Genomic DNA, 24,295 nt, shown 5'->3' with positions numbered 1-24,295 from the left:
TGAGCTGTTGGCTTTTTGTAATAATTAATTAAATGAAATGTAATAAGAAACTACATAGCCTGAGAAATAAATGATGCTGAGAACTAGGAAAACTAACAGGAGACACTGGGAGTGTGTAAATCTTACTGGAAAGCAGTTTTATTCCTATTTTTCAAAAAGCCATTTATCTAAAGAATACATGTGGTCCACGCCAGGTGGGTCCATGGTTCAGACCGAGGCAAAGTCAATCCTTTCAGTTCCCCACGCTCTCCTTCTGGCTCACCTTCTTGTGCACCCTCTTTGGAGTTCATGTTTTCTTTGTAGTTTATTAGTAAGAGTGAAGACTTATAAGGAGAAAACTGGATCCACTCTGGAAGATCATTGCACTGAGGACTGTTCTGCTTTTATTAACCTGGTGTCCTGATGAAAAGCTATTACTCAACATTTTAATATGAGTTTTCATCACTAGCTTAAGAAGACTTGAAACGGCAGAATCTACAGAACATAAAATATCAAAACAGCTGTTTGAAGGGATACATGTCTAGCCACGGGAAACTCCTAGCCAGTCACTCCTTTAAGCTCTTAATTTACATGAGTTTTCAGTGTGCTAAATGGCATCCCTCTCCAGTATCCATGCCTGGAAAATCCCATGGACTGAGAAGCCTGGTGGGCTACAGGCCATGGCGTCGCAAACAGTCGGACATGACTGAGCGACTTCACTTTCACTTTCAGTGTGCTATCCTACCTATACTTATAAAAAATATTTTAACAAGGCTTGTCAAAATAATGTCAGTTATTGGTTAAGTGTCAATTGCCCCCTGCCTAAAAAGCAGTCAACTAAATCTTCAACCTTGTAGGAGGCACAAGCTGTAATTTCGTATTCTGATGTAGAGTATCAGATAACAAAAAGAACCATTAAGTACAGAATGTCATACTTCAAAGACATTACAAGCAATCAAAACAACATCTTCATGCCCATGAATTTTGAAAACATTGAGTTTCTCAAAAATTCAACAGGAGTTTACATGGAGTATAAAATTTACTTCACACAGACACTTTGAATTTTTAAATGAACCATTTGCTGTTAGTAGCAAAGTTGCTCAAGTTTTGGGGGAACTTTAGACAAGAAAAAGGGATCAGACTGGAGTTATGAATATAAACATTCTCAGAGCTCAGACAGTCCCATCACCAAAATCTCGCCACTGGAATAGGACTACATCTAATAACCAGTTTAGGGACATATAATGAATTGACTTTTAGGATTTTTTCTAAAATGCTTTACATTTGCAAAACTTGTTACATTTTCCCCTATTTAGAACATTAACTCATCTGTATAATAAACCTTTTTGCATGGACAGATACTCAGGGCTATGATTCAAATATATGAAGCATTAGACTCAGTTCTGCCCTTCCTGACCACACAACATGGCAGTACCCTCTGCAGAATCCTGGATGATAGAAAACCCCTCCTCCAGCTCCCTCCTGATTTTTCAAGGTGGTTGTACCAGTGATGCCAGTCCTTCCTGGGGGTACAATGGATATGTGAGAAGAATAAAAAGTCTTCCAAATAAACATACTCACTCACAAAGGGTAGCAAAAGAAGGTATCATGCACAATGTTTTTACTTTTTAATGTTGTTGATTATATTATGTGGAGTCTCTCCTGACTCTCCAGTGGTTCAGTGGGTAAAGAATCTGCCTGTAACGCAGGAGACAAAGGAGACCCGGGTTCAATCCCTAGGTTGGGAAGATCCCCTGGAGGGGAAATGGCAACCCACTCCAGTTTTCTTACCTGAAAAATCCCTTGGTCAAAGTAGCCTTATGCTCTATAGTCCAAAAAAAGTGTTGCAAAGAGTCGGATACAACTGAGAAACTAAGCACAATAAACAAAACTCCTGCTTATTAAATAATCATAGACTCTGTAGAAAATGTCAGACAATTATTTATTTAACCTCACACACTTAAAAAAAAAAAAAAAAAAAAAACCTGTAGGTGCATTGCAAAGGTTTGGGAACTTGCCAAAAATAAAGTCCCTGGGAGATGTCCATGCAAGATGTTGACTGACATAAATATGAAACTTCTTTAGGTCTCACCCTTACACTCTCTGAGCTGAAAATGATAGCAGAAATAGGTACTTAAAATTCCTCAAGTAGGATGCCCAATAAATGTTAGGTAAGAAGAAAATAACTAGACTCCATGTGCTCTAGCAATAGCTGCCAGGACCATTGCTCATGGAAAGTTCTAATGGCTTATGGTTGTCAGGGATGACTAGAAATTGTTGCCATTGAGTCTTTTTTTTTTTTTTTACTTTACAATATTGTATTGGTTTTGCCATACATCAACATGACTCTGCCACGGGTGTGCACGTGTTCCCCATCCTGAACCCCCCTCCCACCTCCCTCCCCGTACCATCCCTCTGGGTCATCCCAGTGTGCCACTGAGTCTTATGGGAAGATGGACTTGTGCATGAGGTGAATGCTCGTGCAATCCCTTTGTCCCTCTCCTGCTTTAGCAAATATCAGCATGAGGGAACCAGAGAGCAGGAGAGGGAAGAAATACTACACGGTTATATTATCTGATATCCTAAATGTCAAAGGATACTCTTTCATCTTAAAACAAAATCTAAAATCTTTGTGATAATTTAAGCACAAAATGAAGACTCCCCTCATAAACCAACTTCACTTCTTTGACATTTCTATTATCACTAATTTTCAATAATGTACAGTAGATTTTGCTTTGTGATAATAAAACTACCCATGTTACAAGTTTGGTTTTATATAATACTCCATATGGTGGATTCATAATAAATTTCTACTGGGAATACAATCATAAACCACTATTTTCTGCTATAAAAAACCATTAAAGCACAGACATGCACAAACAAGGTAATCTGCAATAAATTTGGAAATGTTAAAATACTACAAATGTAAATGTATTCAGCTCCATTGCAATGCATGTAATTTCCATAGCTTTATTAGAAATCTTGCCTTTGCAGTGGTTCAGCGATAGGTTATAAATATAGCAGGAATGAGTCAGCATGCAAATCCCTTCTCTGTGAAAAAACAATTTGAAAGGTTTTATAGCCCAAAGCTGTTTATTATTTTGTAAGAATGGTAATGTTAGTTTGTGTTTGGAACCTGCTGAGAGGAGAATTCTCAAAACATCCTGTTTATAAAACAGCAAGAGGGAAAAATTTTCAGCAAATTAAAAAAAGAAAAAAACAGCATTTGATTCATTTGATTTATGTAAGGTCATGGAAATAGCATTTCCCAAATCCAGCATTTAGCTGATGGACTTCTCTCTGCAGACATTAGGGTCATACAAGAGATGATCAGTATATCCCACTAAGGAAAGCAGAGCAGTGTTAGCTTGGCAAATTTGAATCCTGGAGGCAGATAAGCAAATGTCTCTGGAGATGAGAAGGGGTTACAAAGACGAAGAGGACCAAGGACAGAACTGTCAGGCACAGCTAGAGTAGGGCATGTCATAAGGGAGAGGGAGACCCGAGGTGCAAGAACCTGAGCTTAGCATGTAGACTGCAGAGGAAAGAGAGTTGCAAGGAGGAGGGTCTCAGATATGGAGGAAAACCCAGGAAGAATGAGGATCAAGGACAGATGACTGGACTTGGAAGTCAAGAACTCCCTATAACCTTCAGAAGTCTAGCTTCAGGACCTGGTGGGAAGCAGAAGCCACCCTGCAAGAACACAAGGAGTGAGTAGATGGGTGACGGTGTGGATATTACAGACCTGGACCACTCAGCAAAAACAAGGGAGGGACTTGTTAGCTTGAGTACAAAATGGACCAAGGAAGGGTCTCTCGAGACAGAAAAGAACTGGGGAGGTTTAAAGTCAGTGAAGAGGGGAAACTAAAGATGCAGGAGACGATAGTTACTCCTAATAGGATGAAGTTCAGGTGGAATGCCAATGAAGTGGTCTCAAGGACATGGGTGAAGGGATTCTCTTAGGTAGGAGGTGGAGCATTTACTTATAAAGAATGGGACTAGTAAAGATAAAGAAAAAATCTGCAGGGAGTATAAGGAAGGAAATTGGTGGAACTGAGGTCCAAAGGCCTCATTCGAAAAACCAAGAAGCAAGCTCTTAAATGTAACAACTCATTTTAAAAAATATTATTATTTCTTTGTGAGCACACAGATAGGGTCTGTGTGTATGATGTGAGGGAATCAAAGACTATAAAAGATTCCAAACTATCCAAACACATGTGCATGCACTCTGTCATGTATATACACATAGATAGACACACACACACATGCATATGCATACTGAGAAAAAAATGCAAGCCCATTCCAAAACTAGGTATTCTCATTTATTACATTGCTCATAGTACCGACTGATGACTTTTTCTCAATTTCTCCTTTTTCCTACAGAGACTCTTTCTAAATACGAATCTTGAGCCCATCTCAAGCAGAATGGAGCTGAGCATCTTCCACAGGGTTCAAAACACATGTAACTGCATAAAGGGAAGTAATCCGGGCATATAAGCACAGATAAGCTGGTTAGATAAAATGAAATGCGGAAGGCCAGAAATAGAATTTGAAAAGACAATGTTAAAAAAGGAGGCGAAGAATAAGTTTATTTCCCAACATGAAAGAATTGGTGCACCTTCTTATCTCTGATCTCATGAAGAGACTGTGTGAACAGCCCAGGAGTATATATGGGGATACTATTTCAGGATTTTCACCCCCAAATTGAGGAATTCATTCTTTTACATTAAGAGGGAATTGGAGCAGATTTAAAGGAATACATAAGAGTAACGAAAATTCTTTAAAAGGAAGAAAAGGTTTAATAAGGAGGAAATAAAACGGTGACATGGATAAGCCTAGAAAATTATTAAGAGAAAATCAAAACTGTGAGCAAAAAGGGTAAGCAGAACTCACAGAGCTATTTTAAGAGTGAAAACCAAGTGAAAAATGTCAAGTATAAGATTATTCTTATTTGACATTTTTATACAGCAGCAACTTATAAAAACATCAAACACTGACATAATCCTTCCTCTAGCATTTTAACACATCATTATATTGTTAACAACGACAAATGGCTGTAGCCATTCATGACTTTTTAATAGATTTCTTTTATCATAAAAATGTCACTTTTAGGATAATCTGCATTCTCACATTTTTATGTTCCGCTATGGTTTTAAAATGTCAAGTATAGAAGATATCTATGTCTAAAATGCTTACGAGTTTTACTATAGATCTTGAGAATATCAGTATAAAATAAGCCTTAATCTGATGTGGCTGCTGTGCTCAATTCATGTTTTCTCCTTTTAAAAATAATTACAAAGTACATCAATTAGGTAAGGATGAAATTGGGGGTTAAAGTCATAACAGACAGGAAATTTGTAGCGGAGGCTGCCTTGACCTACATGCAAGTTATCTTACATGTTCAATTCCATAGGCACTATTATATAAGAGATATTTGTCCTGTCTGCTCAATTAGCAATGATGGTAACAATGTGTCAAATCTCCAAACAGATTTCTTTGATCATTCTTCTTAAATGTGGGGAAAACAATACAATTAAATATTGTTATCAAAGATCAGGCAAGTCAGCCACAGAAGCGGAATTAGAACTCCCGTGAATCAATACGCTAGGACAGAGACAGAAACTTTTTCTATGAAAGGGCCAAATAGTCAACATTTTAGGCTAGCAGGACACATGATCTGTGTTACAACTACTCAAGTCTGATACCACAGCACAAAAGCCAATGGAGACAGCACATAAATACTGATAAGTGAGCATGGCCCAATAAAAGTGTACCAATAAAACTTTATTTACAAAACCAGGAATTGGGCCAATCCTTGATTTAGTGGATCAACTCACACAATCTATCAAAAACTGCAGCTCAAACCTTAGCAAACACTAATTTTGTCTGTATTGAATAATTATAATAACATTAATGAGATTTTCCAGATACCAAGCAACATGCTAGTCACTTTATATAAATTATTTCATTTTCATCCTATTCGGTAAGTACTGTTATTGCCTTCATTTTACATATGAGAAAATTCAAGTACAGAGAGGTCTATGAATTACAGAAAGCCACTCAGCTGAAAGTAAAGGAGACAGAATTTGAAAGTAGTCATCTGGATCAAAGATTATGGTCTTAACCACTGCCTGATGCTCAATGCATTTAACTTGTGGATACTAAGAAAATACGAAGCCAATGGACATTTTCCTGGAAAGGGATGGTAGGGTGATATAGACTCTTTAAATTTAACAAATGGAGAGAGGGAATGCTCCTGGTGGCTAGGTATCTTGAACTGGCCCATTCTGATCTAATTGTGAGTGCTACTGCACTCCCACCATCACCACTGAGAATAAGACCTACAAACCGAATCCTCCAGCAAGCTGATACCCAGACCATTAAATGCTCTCAACCATCATGGGGAAAAGCCCTGGGCTAGGGCAGCAAGAAGAAACATGAGTTTAAATCATAGGCGAAACCAGGAAAGAATCTACCCTCTTACAGTCACCTACAGAAAGGCTTGCACCCTGAATTTTTCAGCTCATCCTCCACCACTCTCCAGCCCAAATGAGAATGAATGAAAAACAAATTTTCAACACGAATGAAAAGCAAGATGTGCTGCTTCTAGCATCTTTTGTTTGTGTGGCACATTCTCATAGTAAACAAGCATTACTTTATCCTCATCTCACAAATGAAGTAAGAGGGGTCATTAAGACCCAGGCCACATAATAAGGAAGGACTCAATATCAACTCTTCTGAGCCAGCTTTGGGGCCTCTTTCCACTTAACCAGACTGTCTTCTAAACTTTCAAAGGGACCTACAGAGTGACAATTTGAAAAAACAAGCCATATCACACGTTGAATGGCATTATACATAGACTTTTTGTTCAACTGAGGACACTGAAAAAGACAACCATCATAACCCAAATCTTAAATGATCTCCCTCATTCTGGTAAATTTTGGACAGACTCTAAAACTAAATAAAAGAGGGAGAAACTTTGGTGAAAATTTTCCCCAGAGGCCCAGAACTTACAAGATCTGTTCTCAATACTTTCCACCCAGAAGCATCTCTTCAGGGCAGCCTGGCTGCCAAGGTCATGACACATCCAAGCCAACTCTTGATTTGGCGGCCACAGTAGGAGGAGGGGAGCTCTGGACTCAGTCTTTCCTGCATCCTTCCCATCATCGCACAATGACTGCTCTTGCGTATCTGCCCAGCAACTCTCCTCCCTCCCAAACACAAGGCAAAGAATGCAAAACATCAAGGCAAGGTCGAAATTTTGTCGACTATATTTGATTATTCTTTCAAACTAGACACAGAACTCTAGTCTAAACAAAGTTGTTGGGAGCTGGGTCTGAATAACTGAGGACAAAGATCGTCCTCACTTTTAAGAGATAGACTCAAAACTTTATCATTTCCCCCTGAAGCAGATATAAGTGTTGTTTACCAATGCATACACATTACTCTTTCCAGTTTCCTTGTTAAAGAAGAAAATGTCTAATTTACATGTCGAATCCACAAATTATAGCCAGGCCAGACAAGGAAGCAGATGACGATTGTGATTGATATTCCAAAATTTCTGTTCTGATTTTCCCACCCTTAGAATTAGCTGCTCCATAAATCAAACCAACATATGAACATCTGATGTCAAAACCAATAAGTCACATCTGTGAAAAGCATCGGAAACATAAAGAACCGGATCCTTCTGTTTTCTCTGAAAAAAAACCCACCCCTTCCACCACTTTCTCCATGATACCTTAAAATATCCTGCCTCTTCAAAGAAAATATAATTTTCCACATGTGTATTGGTATAAACAATGGCCATTTTTTCTTCCCACTTGGTTGTGTAGAAAACAAGAAATTAACCCTATTCTCTACTGTAAGTCTAAGTGAAACCTTGGCTGTTTCTAGGTAAATAGCAATTATTAAAACATGTGTAAAAAAATAAATAAATAAAATAAAACATGTATATATTATCTACCAATAACCTAGTAGAGATGAAAATCCCTCATTTCTTTATAATGTTTCAGTTTCTGGTGATCATACCTCACAGTTGAAGGCACAAGATTACACAGTTAGGAGTTGCTTCCTATTCTCACCCACATCAGCTTAGGAGAATCAGTTATGACTCTAAACCTTGGGTCTTCTCTCTCTAAGAAGCTCCAAGCACAAATACTCATAAGGGCAACACTGGTGACCCACCACCCCCAAAACATGTGTTGTGAGGTCTTTTCTAGTCATGGTTTTGAACTTAAAATTGCAAAATGTTTAGAACTGAAAGAACCTCCTAGACCACTGCAACAAAATTTTTTATTTACAGCGAAGGAATCTGAATGGTGAACAGCGTAAATGACCTCTTTAAGATTATAAACCTATGCACAAGACACCTTGGTCTCCTGAGGCTCAGCCTCATTCTTCCCCTCCTCCTTGTTCCATTTTCAGCTGCATCATCTGTATACTTGCGAGGTGTCTTTGGTGGCCCCAGCACACTTGCTGGGTGGCTGGTGAGGATGAGGGCAGCCCCTGGCTACTGGAACAAACTTTAGTCTTCCTGAAGCTAACATTCCCTACAAGGATGATCCATAGCTCATCTCAAACTGCTTGACTAGAATTACTATAACATGTTGCACGTGGTATGAAGTCAATTAAATATTTTTCCAACAAATAAAATAAGCAAATCAGCCCATAGAACCACATGGTTCATTCAGGGGTTTGTTGTTGTTCAGTGGCTAAGTCATATCCAATTCTTTGTGACCCCATGGACTATAGCCCACCAGGCTCCTCTGTTCATGGGGTTTTCCAGGCAAGAATATTGGAGTGGGTCATATTCCTTCTCCAGGGGATCTTCCCAGACAAGGGACCAAATCCATATCTCCTGCATTGGCAGATGGATTCTTTACAACTGACCCATCAGGGAAGGTCAATTTTGTGGTTATAAAGAGGCAATTGTATTACATTGTAGAATACTGTAGAAATGCATATAGCTTTCCCAGATCAGGAGACTGAGTCATCACCAAGCTAGGGCCATGGCGACCCTTACTCTATGTATTGACATAGCTAAAGGTTCATGTGTTATAGAAAAATTTAATAAGGTGCCTGATGAATGAAACTGAGATGTGGAATAAAAAATTAGAGAAACTTTATGATCATGCTCTTATTTTATCTATTTGGGGGTCACAGACTCAGAGAACCAGTGGACTTTGCTAAGCTGCCCCTTGACCTCAAGTGCAGCTGTTTCCACCACTAGAGGCTGCCTCCTGCCCACTGGAGGGCTTTTGTCCATGAAACCAGATCTCTACAACATGGAGCCAATTTCTACAGTTCAATGTTCTACTCATAGCCCTTCAAATATCTACTAGCTAATTTAATTAAGATTGGAAATTTAGTCAGCTTAGTTGGTCTTTTACTACCGGTAGATTATTAGCCTTGAGACTTCAGTCTGTATGCTGTGTCAGTCAGCTAAATCAAACTGCAGATTCCTTCCATTTAACTTGGATAGGTGACCTGACTTAATACCTGCTCAGAAACTAGCTTTGGTTTCTTTGCCCAGGTAGGCTGAATTCTGCCTTCCTCCTTCTCTCTGTTCTTACACTTACTGAAGGCTCTGCAAATGGCAGCAACTCTGTGGACAGTGAGAACACCCCGCCCACAATCACCAGGCTTGTCATCCTCAGTGTGTCGATTAGACTGTCTGTTCCTTCCACAACCTCCACACCCTACCCGACTCTTCACAAATGTCTGTAGGATAGATTGAGCCTTCTGCTCAATAGCCCAGGAGTATGGGAATTCTTGTCCTCTTGGTTAAAAGCTGAGAAAGCAAGAACTGTTTGTATGGGAGCACTATAAGACATATAAGGGAATATATCTTCCATACCAGCTTCTCAGAAGTCAAAGAATCTGTGCTCATGTTCAAGCGCAATCTAAGGAACTGTAGACGTCTCATCCTCTCCAACACAGCCCACAACCAGGGCTGGAATAGGTAAACGTTACCTCCTCTGACGGGATAGAGACTTACCTGTGTGCCCACTGTGCATTCAGGGAAATCTTTTCACTGCAAGCTCCTCAAATGTTCCATGTTGTTGGGGAGTCTAACCACCTTTCCAGAAGACTTTCACTGTTGACTCTACTTGACCTCAGTTCTCCATCTGAAAGAACCATTCTTTTTGACTTCTGTGTAAGTACTGCCCAGCCAGACAGCCCCAATCAACATGGTGACCCAGGGGACGACATGCTGTAATCAGATACCAGATTGTTCTTGTAACCCATTGGCTCTACTTGTTGGGTGGGTTTCTGAACTTTAAAAAGTGGAAGAAAAAAAAAAAACTAAGGAAATACGGTCAAGTAGGAAATGGCATGCTCCTGTTTCAGAAAATGTTGGCAGTGTGGGGCAGCAACCTGGACTGAAGTGCCAATTCTATCTGAGAGTAATTAACAATAAATATAACAAGCAGGAAGAGAGTGACAATAGGTGGCTTCATTTAACTGGTACTTATTGTATACCAGGCTACATTCTTAGTTCCTTACACATGTAATTGCATTTAATAATATTTCCAGTGTAAGCAAATTGGTCAGATTACTTTCTCTTCCCAAGGCTTTGATTTTCAGAACTGTTACACTGAGATAATAGTTACATCATAGAGATGTTGTAAAATTAAATTTAAAAATGGAGACAAATGCAATTGTCAAACTCTAAAGTGATTTACAAATATTCGGCATCATCTTATTATCATAGAGGTTCCATTCCTTCCAAGGATATTCAAGTAAAAAGCCTACAACGCATAGCTGAGTCCTGATCAAGTAAAGGGGAACCCCAGCAGTGACCCTAGCAGTGAATCCTGTACCCTCAAACACAAAGCCAAAATACCCAAGCATCATCTTTCACAAAATTAAACAAAAGGTTCTAAACTAAATGACCGCCAGGGTGGGCTTCGCTGGTGGTCCAGTGGTTAAGAATACACCTGCCAATGCAGGGGACACAGGTTTGATCCCTGGTTGGGGATGATCCCTCATGCCACAGGGCAACTGAGCCCGTGTGCCACAACTACTGAAGCCCGCGTGCCTAGAGCCCGTGCTCTGCAACAACAGAAGCCACTACAATGACTGCACAACTAGAGAGAAGCCCTCGCTGGCCACAACCAGAAAAAGCCCGTGCCCAGCAATGAAAACCTAGCACAACCAGAAATAAATAAATTTTTTTTTTAATAAATGAGTGTCAGGGTAAAGGTTGGAAAGTTGATCTCTCCTTCTCCCTTCCAATAAGGCAGTGACATAAAGTAACCTGCATATATTCTGACACCACCTCCCCACCTAGATGTTTCCATGAAAGCAGAAGGCACTGCCAGCATTCAAGAAAGCCCGGTTCTCTGGAAACTTTCCCAGACTGAAGAGGGCCCTGGAAACCTGCTCCCTCCCACAGGCCCCTGTGCAAGGAAGAGCAGGCATCTTAAAGGGGCTGCAGGCACCCTGGGCCTCTCTCTGGCTGCTTGCTCCAGAACTGAAGAGCCTGGTAAGAATATACAGTGTTTTTGGAAATGCTTTTAATCAAAATCACTGCAGATGGTGACTGCAGCCACGAAATTAAAAGACGCTTACTCCTTGGAAGGAAAGTTATGACCAACCTAGACAGCATATTCAAAAGCAGAGACGTTACTTTGCCAACAAAGGTTCATCTTGTGAAGGCTATGGTTTTTCCTGTGGTCATGTATGGATGTGAGAGTTGGACTGTGAAGAAAGCTGAGTGCCGAAGAATCGATGCTTTTGAACTGTGGTGTTGGAGAAGACTCTTGAGAGTCCCTTGGACTGCAAGGAGATCCAACCAGTCCATCCTAAAGGAGATCAGTCCTGGGATTTCTTTGGAAGGAATGATGCTAAAGCTGAAACTCCAGTACTTTGGCCACCTCATGCGAAGAGTTGACTCACTGGAAAAGACTCTGATGCTGGGAGGGATTGGGGGCAGGAGGAGAAGGGGATGACAGAGGATGAGATGGCTGGATGGCATCACTGACTCGATGGACGTGAGTCTGGATGAACTCCGGGAGTTGGTGATGGACAGGGAGGCCTGGCGTGCTGCGATTCATGGGGTCGCAAAGAGTCGGACACGACTGAGCGACTGAACTGAACTGAACTGAGCTTCCTCTTATTTAAAGTTTTGTCTTCCCAGTATTTTTTAAAAACAAATCCCCTGTCCTTTCAAGAACTGAATTATATTTTCACATTTTCCACTTTCTTCTCCCAGCACTAACTTCCTGGGAAAGTGCCAAACTGAACGGGCCAAGTTCTACCCCTAGTGTTGCCTTGTGCTCTCCAAGGCAGGAATGCTTTCTGTATCTCCTACGCCTCTGCAGCTTAGGAGAATGCAGCGCTCAGACTTAAATTGCCTTTTAGGCAAAATTACTCACTTTAAGACAGGAAGTTCCATGTTCTACTCTGTTGGATTTTCAAGAGGCCCCGACACCACCGCCTTACAGCATCAGCTGTGATGGAATACCAAGTGCTGGTCCCACCAGTCAGCGAAGAGAACACCACGGTTCTATAACCACCGCGTTACAAACAGGAAACAGACCTTAGAGGTAAAGCAAGATGGGCTCTGGGTTTGAATTCCAATTGCATTACTTATTAACTGTGTGAATTTGGGCCGGTGACATGACCTCTCTGTGCCTGAGTTGCCTAACTTCTAGAATGTCAATAATGATAGTACCAACTTTACAAAATGATCACGAGGAATAAAGTTATATAAATAATGAATGTAAAACTTACTTAGAACATTCAGTATATACTGATGCTGCTAAACCCTCTCTATTAGTGTTTACATAGTTGCTATAAACAATTACCACAGGCTAGCTGGCTTAAAGCAACAGAAACTTATTCTCTGTTTTGGAGGCCAGAAGTGTGAAGTCAAAATGTCAGTGGGGTTGGTTCCTTCCTAAGACTTTGAGGAAAGATCTGTTCTATGCCGCTCTTCTGGTTTCTGATCGCTACTGCCAGGTCTGCACGTTCTTGGCTTATAGCTCCAATCTCTGACTCTCTCTTCTAAATGTCTTCTGCCCTATTTCTCTTATAAAGAGTTGCCAATGGATCAAGGGCCTAAACCAACATGATTTCATTTCCAGATCCTTAATTTAACTGTATCTGCAAGTGTAATTTGGTCTCCATACAAGGTCAATTCCACAGGTGGATATATATGCCTTACTGGCAGGCCACCATTTAACCACTGACACCCTCCCTCCAAAAAAAAAAATAAGTCAGTTTAGGTCCCATGAACTTCACACTTACTCTCCCTGTGTGAACCAGGACATGGGTCAGTTTTTTCCCACAAATTTCTTTACTCACTCTTTCTATTCAGAGGCCTTTTTGATTAGATTCTTCACAGATATGACACGTGGCTGTTTTCTCCTATCATGTGGCTTATGAGTTTGCAGATGGAACATGGGCATAAGTGATGGGAAGTGTGGAGTAGGGTTTTAGATGAAGAAATAGAAGATGGCCCAACTCAACCCCTCATGTCCTTGAGAAGGTAACAGAGACCTCAGAAAGGATGTGTGTTGTCCACGTGTTTCAGGTAATACGACGACAGAGTCATCAGAGAGTCAGGCACTGGCCCGGGGCCCTGCCTCTCTTTCCAGTCACCTCCCACAGGGTCACCCTCTCACCACACCCTGCAGCTATAAGGTCACACACAGCGTTCTACAAGTCCACATGGGGAAACCAACTTGTGTCACACCTTACTCGACACCCCTGATTAATTCTAAAGGCCACACCAGTTTTAGTCCATCAAATTAAGGCCATAAAATTAAGATGTAAATAGCAAAAGTTAGCAGTGCCAGGATGCCAATCAACCTTTGATTTGCTTTTATTAAGTTTGGGGGTACAAGGAGAAAGTTTGGGAAATGCTTCCCATCCTACATATGAGCGACAGAATTTGTAACTTCTTGGGAACCTTTGATGATACAAATAATCTCATATTCTAAAGATTCACCTGATATACCAATTATTTGGAACTCAAATACTCCACCCTGTAGTATCAATATTAACCATAATGAATAAGTTCTCAGGCTAAAGCATACAAAATAATATAATTATAACAAAAAAGAAGTCAATATTAACAATATAAGTAATTAAAAAAAGAAAATTTAAATTGAATTATAGGAAGTTAATTCTTTTATTAATTTGCCCAGAATTTCAGCTTCAGGAAAAATAGGTTTAATAAAAAGAAAATCAGGAGGTAGAAGAAATTGGGGCTTCTGGGTATTTTCAAGGACGTTAAAGGTCAATTAAATTTAATTCCATTTTGAATTTATGGATTCTTTTTCCCAAAAGGAGACATATTTTATGGCTCTTTACAATTTTCAAACTGCTTTCAATGCAAAATTTCATCTACAAGACCAGACCAATGAGTAGCAATTTTATCCAGCAGCCAGAACAAATGAATTTCAGCAACTGATAAATTAGCAATTGGGAAGAAGTCATTACTGGTCTCTCTCAAATCCTCACTCCCCAGAGTGTGGTCAGGAGCCTTAGCATCACCTGGGAGCTTGGTAGAAATGCAGAGTCTCATCTGGACCATAGGCCTACAGGGATCAGAATCTGCATTTCAACAAGATCCCCAGGGGATTCCTCTGCACATCAGCATCTGGGCAGCAATGCTCCTACTAGTGAACAGGGGCGCCTTTATGAAATAAAACAGTTAACCAAGGGAAAATGCTCATGGAAAAATACACATTTGATTTTTAGTTTCAGCAATGTTGCAAACTGAACTCAAATCCTCTTTCCCTTCACAAAACAGAGATGCTGGATAAACTATAATGTTTTTTAAGTCAAACACAAAAGACAGGGGAGTTTTCTGGCTTCCAAAACACTACAAAGGAACTCATACTACTCTAGAGAGTGCAGCAGAACCCGGGAGGATAGCAGACTTGGTTACAAGCCCTAACAAAGAGGGATCAGAATCATAAAATTCCAATGATCACCAGAGATGGTAATGGAGATGATAATCAGTCCATATGAAGTGTGATGCTAAAACTTCTACATAAGCTCTCCCTGCTTTGTGGAAAGGGAATGATAGAGCTTCCCAAGGGGGCCGGGTAAGAAGCAAAGCAGCATCAAGTCTGTGGGGCCTATAGGTCCTAATTTGTGCCACATATAGATATGGAGTCCAAATGAATACTATCCACATGGGGCCAGAATCTCAAACTAACAAATAACCGTGAAAAGTCACCCCAGACAAGTGAAACCCTGGGGACACCCATCCAGGGCAAATATAAAACCTCTCTGTAAATATACTCCCACAAGCCAGGCACATCTGACTCATACATTATGATAATAATCCCAGCTGGGGCTAAGCCTACAAGCACAGATTAAAACAACACAAGAAAAGAATTCACTACAAGAGGGCATATCAGGTAACATGAGCAGTGGATTAGCATGGCCCAAAACACAGGATAATAGAACCATTACAGAGAGACTATTCTTTTATTTAAACCTCCAAGCAATTTACTAGTAAAGAAAAAACTGAAACTAACAGGTAATTTCCAGAAGGCAAAAAGAAAAGGAAAGATATGCCCATTTGAATGCAGAGTTCAAAAGAATAGCAAGGAGAAATAAGAAAGCCGTTCCCAGTGATCAATGCAAAGAAAGAGAGGAAAACAATAGAATGGGAAAGACTAGAGATCTCTTCAAGAAAATTAGAGATAACAAGGGAACATTTCATGCAAAGATGGGCTCGATAAAGGACAGAAATGGTATGGACCTAATAGAAGCAGAAGATATTAAGAAAAGGTGGCAAGAATACACAGGAGAAGTATACAAAAAAGATCATCATGACCCAGATAACCACAATGGTGTGATCACTCACCTAGAGCCAGACATCCTGGAATGTGATGTCAAGTGGGCCTTAGGAAGCATCACTACAAACAAAGCTAGTGGAGGAGATGGAATTCCAGTTGAGCTATTTCAAATCCTAAAAGATGATGCTGTGAAAGTGATGCACTCAATATGCCAGCAAATTTGGAAAACTCAGCAGTGGCCACAGGACTGGAAAAGGTCCATTTTCATTCCAATCCCAAAGAAAGGCAATGCCAAAGAATGCTCAAACTACAGCACAATTGCACTCATCTCACACACTAGCAAAGTAATGCTCAAAATTCTCCAAGCCAGGCTTAATAGTATGTGAACCATGAACTTCCAGATGTTCAAGCTGGTTTTAGAAAAGGCAGAGGAACCAGAATAAATTGCCAACATCCATTGGATCATTGAAAAAGCAAGAGTTCCATAAAAACATCTACTTCTGCTTCATTGAGTACACCAAAGCCTTTGACTGTGTGGATGACCACAAACTGTGGAAAATTCTTCAAGAGATGGGAATACCAGACCACCTAACATGCCTCCTGTGAAATCTGTATGCAGGTCAAGAAGCAACAGTTAGAACTGGACATGGAGCAAGACTGGTTCCAAATCGGGAAAGCAGTACATCAAGGCTGCATATTGTCACCCTGCTTATTTAACTTCTATGCAGAGTACATCATGAGAAATGCTGGGCTGGATGAAGCACAAGCTGGAATCAAGATTGCCGAGAGAAATATCAATAACCTCAGATATGCAGATGACACCACCTTAATGGCAGAAAGGAAAGAAGAACTGAAGAGCCTCTTGAAAGTGAAAAGAGTAGAGTGAAAGACTTGGCTTAAAACTCAACATTCAGAAAACTAAGGTCATGGCATCTGGTCCCATCACTTCATGGCAAATAGATGGGGAAACAGTGGAAACAGTGACAGACTTTATTTTGGGGGAGGGGGAGCTCCAAAATCACTGCAGATGGTGACTGCAGCCATGAAATTAAAAGACGCTTGCTACTTGGAAGAAAAGCTATGATGAATCTAGCTGCTGCTGTTGCTAAGTTGCGTCAGTTGTGTCTGATTCCGTGTGACCCCACAGATGGCAGCCCACCAGGCTCCTCTGTCCCTGGGATTCTCCAGGCAAGTATACTGGAGTGGGTTGCCATTTCCTTCTTCATGATGAATCTAGAGAGTGTATTAAAAAGCAGAGACATTATTTTGCCTGACAAAGGTCCATCTAGTCAAAGCTATGGTGTTTGCAATAGTCATGTACGGATGTGAGAGTCGGACTATAAAGAAAGCTGAGCACCGAAGAATTGATGCTTTTGAACTGTGGTGTTGGAGAAGACTCTTGAGAGTCCCTTGGACTGCGAGGAGATCTGACCAGTCCATCCTAAAGGAGATCAGTCCTGAATATTCATTGGAAGGACTGATGCTGAAGCTGAAACTCCAATACTTTGGCCACCTGATGCAAAAAACTGACTCATTTGAAAAGACCCTGATGCTGGAAAAGATTGAAGGTGAGAGGAGAAGGGGACGACAGAGGATGAAATGGTTGGATGGCATCACCAACACTATGGACATGAATTTGAGTAAGCTCTGAAAGTTGGTGATGGATCAGGAAGCCTGTTGTGCTGCAATCCATAGGGTCACAAAGAGTCAGACATGACTCAGAGACTGAACTGAACAGGTAATTTACAGATGAGAAAGCTGAAGTTCACAAAGTCTAAGTTCTAATAAGGACTGTAGGCTTCAGTCCAGTCCCAGTACCTTTTCTACCACATCACATTATCTCTGTTCTTAATAAATGTAGGACTAACTCCTATCTATTAGTTGGATCAATTCTTTGGTTCATTTAAAACAGATGAGAGAGAAAATATTTTCTTAGTTTGGGAAGGGAGAATCCTCATTCAGTTAACTTGATTTTACGCAGCCCTTTTTTTACATGACAAAGGAAGGAAATGGGTAGGTACCTTTGTATACTCAGGAACTTTTACTGGGGAAAAAGGAAGTGACAGTGTAAGAAGTTTGAGGCAACTGGACAAAATGAGAGATACTAGATAAATATCCATCTGGATTTCCAGAATGTTCAGAAGATGAGGACTTATACCTCCGCAATTGTCTTTGTTTTTCTAAGGCCAGATGTCAGTTAACCACTGGAATTCGAGCTGAGATGAGTTTTTGCTGTTACTCAGAGTATCATCACTGCATCCCTGAGAGGCTTTCTGTAGTTGCAGCTTATAACCCACAAACCACAATGCAGGATACTAAAGAACTGGTGTATAGCTTGGGCATTACAGCAAAGTCATAATTTCTTATCTCTTACCCCTTACTAAATTACAATTAAATTCCATCATTCAGAACTGCCTGATCTTGAGCCAGATGCATATATCACAAGAAGGCATTAAAATCTGACCTTTTATATCCCCAATAAGAAATGTCAGAGTCCATCACAGAAGCATAACTCCCTTTCAAATTAGAGCTAAGAAAGATTTGAACTTCAAAGGAGAACTCTTCAATTACAGGTGAATTGGAGGACTTTTCTAGTAACCTCTTAAAATTATGAATTCTAAAGGAAAAAATAAGATGACTTTTGTGTTTCAGAGCAAAAGTAAAAAGTGAATGAGTAAATAGCAAGATGGGAAAAAAATGCTACATACAAAAAAGGTGAAAAGGGACCACACTGATCCATCTCTCTGAAGTCTGTTCTAAGATTACTGGAAACTTGAAAATCAGTTACATTTCAGCAGAGGCCCTAAAACCCAAAACAATTATCCACTGTCTCTTTTACTGGCTAAGATTTACATCTAGTGGCTTCATCAGTATAGATACCACAGACACTCTGCAAAGAGTACTGTGGGGCCTGGTGACTTCAGAGCTTGCCCTTGGAATATTTAACAGTTTAGCTCAGTAAATAGCTAGTCCTTTGCCAGCAGGAAGATAAGCAGGCAGCCCTATCAGTCTTGGTACTTTCAAAAGGTTTTCGTTCCACAGCACACTGAAATATTCATATTCCCTCTGATGACCATCCCTGCCTACAAAGAAAGTATTTAGACCTTTGTAAAGAAGGGTTACTTAAATAAGAAACAAAAAACTTAACTGAAGAGTCACAAGAGGAAAGATGGGGAGAGGGAGCAACCAGAGACAGAGATCCAACACCAAAGGCAGCGTGGGTCTGCCATGGCTGGGAGCTCGGGTGGGGTGGGGGCAGGGTGGCTATGAGGCAATTCTAATTGAGGAGTGTAACTGAGGCCATACTAGGCACCTCCATCTCCATCAATACAAAAGCAAACCTGGTGTTCCTAGGAAGCAGGATGACTTTCTCAAAATCCATGTATGTCTTAATTTAATAAATGTTTATTGAGTTCCCACTGTGTATACATATATTTATATATATCAGAGACATACCATGAGTATAAGGAGAAGCAAAAGTGATAATAAAGCATACAATAGATAGAAAACACAGTTCAAAATAAAATAACACCAATTCAAAAGAAAAAGAAATGATGTCCATTGTGGGACTTTGTAGCCTCAGGTAGAAAATAGTATTTGAGCTGAGCCTTAAAGAAAATGGTAAGAATTGGACATACAGATAAACTACTGGGAAATGCAGTACGCTTCTCTCTACCACAAATAAGCAGCCAACTGAATAATCAGGCTGACGTCCTTACCCTTCCCTGCGTCTATGAATCACTACAGAAGAATTTTGAAAATAGCATGCTGGTGTCCCTCCCCTGAATATTTTGATTTGATTAACCCAGGGTAAGACCAGCCATGAGTAGTTTTACTTTTTCAAACACTTCCCAGGTGACTGTTATGTGCAGCCAAGGCTGAGAATCCTGAGCTAGAATGGAGACATGGAGACCGGTATTTGCCCTTGGAAGTTTGTACCAAAACTTTGAAAGAATCCCAGCTCCCAGGGTGTCATGACTCATGAACTGACACCATGTTCCACAGATAAAATACAGGAAGGGAGGCCAAAATAGAATATTGATTTCAACATAATCATCGTCCTTTGGGAGTTTTCACGTATCAAAGGAAAGGCAGTAACCCAGGACGTTTATGGACACTATTTGGTGCTCTGGTGGACTCCCTGCCAGAAGAGCTCCCACTTGAAGGAACTAAATGAAGAACAGGCCACATGAATCATAAGTGGACAGGCTCACAGAGTGTGCATAGTGCTGCTTTCGGATCTGTGTTTGAGAACAGAACCAGGTACACCCGACGGTCCCACCATTGTGGTAGTCTCTGACAATTCAATAAAACAAGCATGAGTTTTTCCTCAATGAGAAGTCACCTTTCTAAGTTTGAGCTTTAGAAGGTATGACCTTGCAAGCTTAAGTGGGCCAAATGTTTGCAATGAGCCTCAGGAAATAGTCCAAGTGTAAGGCTTGGGATTATGTCTTAAAGAGTAAAAATGGAATAACAGCTTTAGAGTAGCCTCCTACTAAAAGTAAATAGAGTAACTTGTATTCTACTTCTCTATTGCTGCATAACAAACACGTCAAAAATGAAGTGACTTGAAGCAATTTATCATTCTTTCTCATAGTTCCATGGGCTGTCTGGCTCAGCTGGCTGATTCTCCCTAGGTTCTCTCACATAGTTGTGGTCAGACAGTGGTCGGAGTCATCTGAAGGCTCAATTGGACTGGACATTCAGGATGGAATACTCACATGGTCACTAGCTGGGAGCTCAGCTAGACCTTTGACCGGAATGTCTACATGTAGCCTCTCTCTGTGATTGGGCTTTCTCACAGTACAATGACCAGATTCCAAAGACAGGAAGTAGAAACTGCCAGTTCCTCAAAGTCTGGGTCCAGAAACAGGCAAATAGCATTTCCAGTATAGTCTGTGTGCTTTTTAAACTGTAACAATGATCAATGTATTGCCTCTCAGCTGTGTAGTTTCTTCTTTGTCAGCTGAACTAACGTTGAGCTTTGTCAGTGGAGTGCTTTGCCAGTAGAGATGCTGGAGAAGGAAGGGGCTTTCTCTTCCTGGCTCTGATGCACTCCTGTCACCTGGTAGCTTCTGTAGCTTCTGGCTCTGCAGTTCAAGGCAGCCAGCAGCACTTAGCAGCAAGCAGCTCCCCAGGCATCCCTTTAGGTTGGTTCACAGCAAATTCTGAAGAGTACCACCCCCCCGTCTGAGGCTTCTCCAGGCACACCAGAGGCCAGCAAGTCCCAGAGTAAGGACTTCTAGCTAGTTCCTCTGGCACAGCACCAGAGCAACTTCACAATCATTTAAATGAGTCATGGCCAGGCCTTGACGATATTCTGTTGATTAAAGCAGATACAGAGCCTGCCCAGATTTAATGAAAGAGGACACAGATTCTGTATCTAAAATGAGGAATGTCAAAAATATGGCCATTTTTAATCTTCCACAATTTGTGAACAGATTAGCTCTTATTCTCAACACTATATATTTGAGCTTTAAATGGATATTTTTCATAGTTCTTTAATAGCAACTCCCACAGAAAATAAAAAAGCAGTATTATATATACAATACAAATATAAAAGAGTAACATTATGCTATACTTCACTGCAAGCTCATCACCTCTAAGCCTGAGTTGTTGTTTTTTTTTTTGCCGGTAGTCTGGACAAGTTTGCACCAAGTATCTCTTCTCTGCCTAGTTCCCTTGATGGCCAAAAAATTATGTCAGCAAAGACAAGGTAAAAAGGACAATTGGTGGACCAGGACACAGATCAGAGCCACATGAAAGGGCAAATCCCCAGCATGGGTGTTGTGTGGCCACTCTAGAATTTTTCCACAAATTGTGACTGTTGGAATTCTGCCAGCATCAGCCACACAGTTCACAATGACCCAACACTCGAGAGCTTTTGTATTGCTAAATGTCTGTGGGGCTCAGAAATCAATATCTAATCACACTTAACTGGAGCCCGATATTCTGTACACTCAGCAGTGTAGGTTTCTGGTTGCTGGATATACAAAAGTTAACATGGGAAGAGGAACATTTGTGGAAATGAGCAGCATTAACAATATTGCCACTCTGGTGCAAATCATGCAAATCACTGCTAATGATGTTTATTGAGTGCTCATTTTTGCCAGGGTCCCACTCTACTAAGGGTTTTAAGATCATACAAAGGAAATACAGACACTGTGTGTGTGTGTGTGTTAGTCACTCAGTCGTGTCCAATTCTTTGCAACCCCATGGACTATGGAGAAGGCAATGGCACCCCACTCCAGTACTCTTGCCTGGAAAATACCATGGACAGAGGAGCCTGGTAGGCTGCAGTCCATGGGGGTCACAAAGAGTCGGACATGACTGAGCAACTTCTCTTTCACTTTTCACTTTCCTGCATTGGAGAAGGAAATGGCAACCCACTCCACTGTTCTTGCCTGGAGAATCCCAAGGATGGCGGAGCCTGGTGGGCTGCCGTGTCTGGGGTCGCACAGAGTCGGACATAACTGAGGTGACTTAGCAGCAGCAGCAGCAGCAGCAGCAGCCATGGACTATAGCCTCTGTCCATGGAACTTTCCAGGCAAGGATACTGGAGTGGGTTGCCATTTCCTTCTCCAGGGCATTTTTCCGACCCTGGGTTTGATCCCTGGGTTGGGAAGATCCCCTGGAGGAGGGAACGGCTACCCACTCCAGTGTTCTGGCCTGGAAAATTCCATGGACTGTATAGTCCATGGAGACACAAAGAGTTGGACACAACTGAGTGACTTACACTTTTAACCTCAGAATTAATGTTACTTTTTTTTCCTCAGCCCTTCATTAGGAACATAATAACTAAACTTCTTCTCAAAATCTGTCAACTTTAAAATCCTGAGTAATGGAATTATCAGGCTTCCCAGGTGGCTCAGTAGTAAAGAATCCACCTGCCAATGCAGGAGACATGGGTTTGATCCCTGGGTCAGGAAGATCCCCTGGAGAAGGAAATGGCAACCCACTCCAGTATACTTGCCTGGGAAATCCCATGGCCAGAAAAGCCTTATGGACTACACTCCATGGGATTGCAAAGAGTCAGACACCACTTATTGACTAAACAACAACAATGGGAATATCAAGTAATGGGAACATAAGCTACACCTGGCTTCCTGGTAAGGAATCGCTAGTCTCTATTCAGTGAGGAGCTTACTGAGAAACCAACTTGGGCTTTTAGTAAGCCATTATAGGGTCACAAGTGTAGTCAAGTCCCTACTGCCCCTTCTCTATTCCTAAACTGCATAATTCACACTGAATTCACAACTAAAATCCTCAGGAAGTGTCTATTAGCAGCAGTGCTGTCCTTTTCCTTCCTCACTGGCTGGCTCCCCATCGCCTAACAAATGGATTTGTATTATAACACTTCCTAGATGAGTGCTTCTCAAACATTATGTCCATAAGAATCTCACTTGAGGATCCTGCTACAATCCAACTTTCAATTCAGTGGGTCTCAGGTGGAGTACTAAGATGCTGCTTTTCTAACAAGCTCCTACATAATGTTGATACTGCTGGTCCTCAGACCACACTTTGAGGATCAAGGATGAAAGTTATTATGGAGAAAGCTTTAGCTGCTTCCAGCAGTATTCCAAAGAAGAAAGACAAAACACAGGTCTCCAGTTCCCTATCTTTTCCACTCTCTCGCTCAAGCACTAGAGACTAGATGACAATCAAACCTCAAGAACAGCCTTGGAAACCTTGACATTCTCTAAGCTGGATAAGCAAATTAAACTCCAACTGTGACCCTAGGATTAAAACACCAGTCCAGTTTGCAGCTGCTGAGAACCAGAAAACACTGAAAACTGAATTTAAAAGCTTGAATCTACCCTCACAGTCATGAATATCAGAGAATCACTTCAAACTTGTTGTCTTTTTTTGACACCAAGAAAGAGAAGGTGCATGTTTGCTTGCCTTACAGGTCCTGCAAGTTTGTTTCTCGACAGAGTTTAAGACAGAAAGTTAGAAGCTACACTTTTTTCTAAAGCAGCTACATAATAGAAGCATAGAGGCTTGGATTTTTCGGTTTATTTTGAATTATCTAGATATTTGTCCTGACTCCTCAGAGCATGCTAAGAACTTATATTGTTGTTGCTTTGCTGTCTCCCCAAGTCTTTTCTGTTCCTTATCTGCATATCATCTTAGGTCACTCTGTCCCTTAAGGTCCATAAAACTGGTCCAGCCTCCTATTCTGTACTCTCTGGAATGCCTACCCAAGACCTCTTTATGTTCTGGGGGAAAGTCATGTTCTATGTTCATTTCTACTTCAAATTATACTGAAATTTGTTCTCTGCTTTTTGTACTTTTTAACTTTTTTTTCCCTCCTAGACTGTCCCCAACCCAGCCCCTTCCAATCTTCATTTCGAGCTCTTGTGTTTTGAAAACTTTTAACGGCAGTGGAGGATTATGCTGCTGCACTGCAGACCAACAGCTTTGTAGTACGTATCACACAGCACTATTCTTGCAAATTCTATCAGGTGTCCACTTTCAGTATATCTCTGGACCTTTTGCCTTCTGGCTAATTATCCCTTTTCCCTTTCCTTCCTATTCCTCTCTCTATACCA

General features: G+C 40.9%; 2 long non-coding RNA genes across 3 annotated transcripts in view; one reads left to right on the top strand and one right to left on the bottom strand.

The window, feature by feature from the left end:
• The window catches only part of LOC113891382, a 452,058-nt gene extending 444,215 nt beyond the window's left edge, over positions 1-7,843 (bottom strand). For both annotated transcript variants that reach the window (XR_003510736.1, XR_003510737.1), the window contains exon 1: positions 6,994-7,843. This is a non-coding gene — a long non-coding RNA (uncharacterized LOC113891382). The remainder of the gene's footprint in view (positions 1-6,993) is intronic.
• Positions 7,844-12,084: 4,241 nt separating this feature from the next.
• LOC113891381 overlaps positions 12,085-24,295 on the top strand; it is a 31,149-nt gene continuing 18,938 nt past the window's right edge. The window contains exon 1 of the long non-coding RNA XR_003510735.1: positions 12,085-12,530. This is a non-coding gene — a long non-coding RNA (uncharacterized LOC113891381). The remainder of the gene's footprint in view (positions 12,531-24,295) is intronic.

The sequence above is a fragment of the Bos indicus x Bos taurus genome, chromosome 4 (genome assembly GCF_003369695.1).
Source record: "Bos indicus x Bos taurus breed Angus x Brahman F1 hybrid chromosome 4, Bos_hybrid_MaternalHap_v2.0, whole genome shotgun sequence".
NCBI lineage: Eukaryota > Metazoa > Chordata > Mammalia > Artiodactyla > Bovidae > Bos > Bos indicus x Bos taurus.
This window is presented reverse-complemented; position numbering and strand designations above follow the sequence as displayed.